The sequence below is a fragment of the Cryptomeria japonica genome, chromosome 10, assembly GCF_030272615.1.
Source record: "Cryptomeria japonica chromosome 10, Sugi_1.0, whole genome shotgun sequence".
Taxonomy (NCBI): domain Eukaryota; kingdom Viridiplantae; phylum Streptophyta; class Pinopsida; order Cupressales; family Cupressaceae; genus Cryptomeria; species Cryptomeria japonica.
Window position 1 is genome coordinate 507,424,490 of NC_081414.1, and position 6,135 is coordinate 507,430,624.

Genomic DNA, 6,135 nt, shown 5'->3' on the forward strand with positions numbered 1-6,135 from the left:
TGATGTGTGCATGTGTATGAGGATCTGCCCATTCTGCAGATGCGGGAGTAGCATCCTACCACGCAACAACTGCGAGAGCAGTTGACTGAGGTAGAGATCAATTGTGTTGCAGCGAGTGGTTTATAAGACATGATGTATATGCCCGTGATTCAGATGAATCGCAGACTAGTGACGACATTAGCTGAGCGGTGGCAAGTGAGACTTGCACATTCCATCTGGTGATGGGAGAGATGACTGTTACACTAGAGGATGTGTGGTGGATTTTGCACATCCCTATCCGAGGGGAGCTAGTGACATATGACCAAGGTGTAGGGACAACAACTGTATAATGGATGTTTGCAGAGGATGTCTATATTCATGATGGCTTGATCACGTGGGAGGAGATAGCGGCTTTATATGAGCCATTACCACCTGTATTATCAGGCATTATCGGGGGTTTACTTTGCCCCGATTGACGATCGCATGGACTAGTCGTGGGTTGGGGCCAGGTTATTGAGCGCATGGTGACAGATGGGACCCGTTATGCATGGGGACCATGCGTGCTATCACACTTATACAAGGAGCTGCATGAGGTGGTATACCGAGATACAAGTTCTCTGGGGGTTAGCATTGCTTTGCTACACATCTGGGCATGGGAGCACTTGCCAGTTACACGGTTAGTGTGTCTGAGATTTAGGGTGGCAGATCAGCCATATGTGTACATGTATGGAGGTATGATGAGTCAGCCCCACTTGGGGAAGTTGGAGTGGTGGTGGCGGGCATTGGATGATTTGGATGCAGTGATATGGAGGCCATATATTGAGTGTGAGCCTTGGGAGGATGATGCAAAGGCCTTGCCATGTGTATTTATGACACAGTTTTTGATTGGTAGGACATCCTACAATGTAGAGAGATAGGTACCATGTAGAGTGATGAGACAATTTGGTCAGAGGCAGGGGTTGTTGAGGGAATCAGGGGAGTATGCACGGGCGGTGCAAGAGAGATTCTAGTGGGGGCCAGTGTTACCATATGATTAGGCTTTAGCCAAGTTCCAGACCTTATAGGCAAGACCATGGCATATGAGGCCGGGGATTGTGGATGCAGGGGTGATAGAGGAGTATACGCAGTATCGTACCACACATCCTATTCCACGCATTTCAGATCCAGCTGAGCCGATACCATCTTTTCAGGATGATAGGAGACATCAATGGAGGAGGAGAGGAGGTAGAGGAGTAGGAGGAGGAGGAGGTAGAGGTGATGGAGGAGGAGGAGATGGTGGAGGGGGAGGTTATGGTGGAGAAGGAGGAGGTGGAGGTGGAGGAGGAGGACAATTGCAAAGGAGAGGGTGAGGTGGGTAGCCATTGCGACTGTCACAGGGTCCTTTGATTCAAGGAGTAGCCATAGTAGGAGGCAGGGATATTGGGGAGGGAGAGGCACCTATGGAGATGGGAGAGAGAGCTACAGGTGGAGGAGAGGATCCTATGGGGATGGGAGGGGGAGACCTGTAGGAGCATATGATAGTATATTTGCAGACTCGACTTACAACATTCGAGGCACGGGTGGAGGATAGTGAGGCAGAGATTGCAGCTAGAGATGTTCAGCTGTTGCACGGGAGTCAGAGTTGATAGTAGTGAGGCGAGAGCAGGATGATGCGGTGGATAGGGTGATTCAGCTGTAGGAGAGAGTTTGGGCCTTGGAGGGAGTACAGGGACAGGGTCTGATGACTGATTCATTGGTGAGGGAGTTACAATGGGTAGGTGGAGAGGTTGACTATTGGCGAGGTTTATATGAGCAGGTGGTGCCATCCAGTCAGTGGGCATTGAGTTATTCACAAATGCATCAGGTGAGATCAGAGCGGTCTCAGAGGATGCAGAGCAGTGGTCATGTTATAGTCCCTCCATGACGAGATAGTGCGGGGGTAGTGGTGGAGCAAGGGGTGATGGTGGTGCAACATCTAGCCAGAGTGTTATTTGAGAGAGATTTATGTACTTGTGACATTTGTTATTTTGGATTGTGACTTGGATAGCTCGTGGTAGCCGATATATTTGTGACATCATTGTACTCTGATACATGTATGATTTTGTGAGATGATATATGATGTGATATATGAGGAGATCCTATATTTTGTGATGATATGCATATTGATGATATGTATGGGTTTATGCAGGATGATGATTATGATTTATGCTTAGATGGATGCTATGGATGATTTTTCTTTCTATATGTGTATGATGATGATATTTATGATTTCTATATGCATGTTTATGAATGTGATGCTAACATGTGGATGCATGTTAATAAATGTATGATTATTTGTTGTGATGCCATGATAACTATGTATGCATAATGATGATATGCATATTGTTTGTAAGATGAAATTTAATGAATCGAATGGTTTATGCAAATGTTTACAGATAGTTTAAAAATGAATGCAAAATGGATAAACAAATGTAAATATAAAAGTGTATGTGATGATCTTAAATGGATGCATGTTAAAATGTATGTTTATGTTTATGATTCTAAATGAAAAATATGACTAAGTGATAAATGAAAGTGAAATGATAATGCAAATAAATGCAACTAAGGGATAATGAATAACTGCACCTTAATGCAATTAATATGAAAGGAATGCCTAAGGAATGTTGTGCACTATATGAGTGAATGAATTTTTTTGATAATAAAATGCACTTAAGTGAAATGCAAGTAAATGCTAATAAATGCATCTGATATGTAAAATGCCTTAATGGAATGGACAAATTAATGTACATAACTAAATATCTAAATGAATCTAAAATGCGAGTAAATGATAATGAACTAAATGCATTTATATGCAACTAAAGGTAATGAAATGATAATGTCATGCGTTTATGATCTATGAATGCAAGTTGGTCAAAATTTGTATGATGCAATGATGATGTATCAGAGAACTCCGTCATGATTGTATCCAAGACCAATTCATATTAAAGAACCTCTCATATTTTAACTTGTTCACACTTGCATACAAACCATAAATATGAATAATGAATGATCAAATGGATGGGCGATATGCAACGAAATGCAATATAAACAGATGAGATGAAATGACGATCCATAATGCTTTATTTTTCATCATTGAGCGTGGTAGTATCAATTTTGGATGAGGCAGTAGGAACCAAGGTTGGAGCATTTGTGTTGGTAAGAAAGCAACATAGATAAAGAATATGGACCCTCCATTCTGGTTCATGTGCAAATGGTTGAGGTATACGCTGTAGTCAGTAAGCCATAGTGATCTATGACTAGATTTTCCTCAAATCTAGCTTGCATATGATTACGTAGCCTAGTGAACTTCCCATGTAGACACCATTAGTACATGCCCCAAAACTTCATTGGAACAATTCATAGACAATAAAGAAAATGATACTTAGGAACCATATCGGCTACTCTAACCACTTGTGGATATCCCAGGGTAGCGTAGGAACCTGATATAAATGAATAAATAACTTAACAAACCGACCAAGTACTTGATAGCTTAAACAAAATTTTCTTGTCAAAGAAAATGTTATCATATCTTTGTTTTGGTAAGGAAGGATACACCCGTGTTGAGACAATTATGTGTACTTGGGTTGATTGAGTGATTGATTTGATAAGTGATCATCATTTGAGTAGCTCAAAATGTTTGTTTGATGTCTGTTTCGATGTGTATGTACAAAGGTTTTTATGTGTTGCCATGTTTTTGATTGATTGTTGATTTTTTATGATGTTTTTTGGATTTTGTGAGTGTTTTTGAATGTTTTTGGATTTTGTGAGACAGTTTTGAATGAAGAACTCAATGAATGTAGAATCCAATTCCATCATTAGGTTAAGAGCATTTCCCCCAGTTTAGACGCCACCATGAAAAGTAGGACGCAAGACACATGAAGTACTAACCCTGATTGTAGATCAATAACAAGCCATGGTTTGACTGATGGATGAATGGATGTGATCACAACAAGTTTGAAAGACAATGGAGCCATAGGCTTCACGAGTGGTACCTATTTTCTAGGTTTTCACCATTGTACTTACCCAAGGTGCCACCAGAGTGGTTGTTCACTGTTTGGATGCATGATTTTATTTTTTTTCTTTACTATTTTGATTTTTTTGTATTTTCTTCAGGACATTTATCTGAATGTTTTTGGTGTTTTTCTGGTATGTATTGGAGCCTGATGCTCTATACAAATTATGTGTGAAATCGTTTGAGGTGCATGCTGTTGATCGGATCTGCTAGCAATTCCCCTTCTGAAGTAGCCAACTGATATGCCCCAGACCCAAATACAACAGTGATAACATATGGATCGAGCCAGTTTGATTCAAACTTTCCTTGATGTTCTCTGTTTGGTTGATTACGAGGATTCTCCCTGAGAACAAGATCACCTACCTCAAATGTACGAGGTCTAACCCGATGATTATAGTTTCTGCTCATTCGCTGCTGTTAGGCCTTGAGGTGGTTGTATGCAGCTTGTCGCCTTTCATCAAGTAGTTCGAAGTCTTGAAGATGTGAGACTCGATATGCTTCATCATCTATCAGATTGTGCAAAGAAACCCATAGAGATGGTATCTCAACCTCAATAGGAAGGATGGTTTTTGCGCCATAGACCAGTGAGTAGGGAGTTGCACCTATAGGGGTTTGAATGCTAGTTCGATATGCCCATAGTGCTGGATTTAATTGAACGTGCCAATCATGGCCAACATCATTGACTGTCTTCTTGAGGATTATCAATATGTTTTTGTTTGATGCTTCGGCCTGACCATTGCCTTGTGGGTAATAGGGAGTGGAAAAGCGGTGTTGGATGTGAAACTTCTCATAGAGCTCATGGACATCCTGATTTTTGAAAGGAAGTCCGTTATCTGTGATGATGGACATGGGTACACCATACCGATAGATGATGTAATTAAGGACGAAAGAGGTGATCTGCTTGTCCGTGACTTGGGTAAGTGGAACAACTCCGATCCACTTTGTGAAATATTTGGTGGCGGTAATGATAAATTTGTGGTCATTGGATGAAGATGGATGAATTTTACCCACAAGGTCAAGTCCCCATTGAAAAAAGGGCCATGGTGTTGTGTTTGGTTGCAATTCCTATGCTGGTGCATGTATCAGGTCTCAGTGAACTTGGCATTTCTTGCATTTTCTGACAAAATAGTAGGAGTCTTTTTCCATGGACGACCAATAGTATCTAACACGCATGATCTTCTTTGCTAGTGAAGGACCGCTTGAGTGAGTCCCACAAATTCCTTCATGTACCTCTTCCAAGGCCTTTGTTGTCTCATCCTATTCCAAACATCAAAGGAGAGTACCATCAAGACTGTGTCGGTATAGGGTTTCAACAATGATGGTGTATTGAGTGGTTTGTTGGATGAAGGTTTTGCATTGGTTATTCGATTGGTTAGGAGGAAGTGTGTGATCATGAAGGTAGGTGTAGAACTCACCGTACCATGGGGATTCAAAACCGGTAAGGCAACATATCATCTCGGATTCAGGGATATCATAAGCGAGAATCCAAAGCTGTTCTACCAAGAACTCGTAGTGTGTTGAATTATGTGGAAGATCTAAGGGAGATGCAATTGTAGCCATTGCATCAACAGCTCGATTCTGATCTCTGGGTATCTACTCAAAGGTGATAGTCATAAATGATGCTTTTAAACTATCCACCATTTGTTTGTACGACATGAGCTTATCATCCTTGGTTTGATATTCGTCTGTGACTTGTCAGATGACCAGTTGGGAGTCGCCATATACATGTAGCTCTTTTAGTTTCCATTGTATGGCTAGTCTGAGTCCTGTGATCAAAGCCTCATATTCTGCTATGTTGTTTGTACATGAAAAAGTTATCCTGTAAGACTTCGGGATGCTGTCACCTTGAGGTGTGATAAACAAAATGCCTGCCCCCGAGCCATGTCTAGTATAAGAGCCATAAAAGTAGAGTTTCCACGGTTGTGCTGTTGTGATCATGAAGATCTCTTCATCTGGGAAATTTGAAACAAGAGGATGATTGCCTGTGAGGGGTGCATCGGCCAACTGATCTGCACTAGCTTGGCCCTTGATAGCCTTGCATTCCACATACTCAATGTCAAATTCACTCAGAAATATCACCCATTTGGCAAAGCAGCCTGTCAATGTTGCTTTGCTGAGTAGGTACT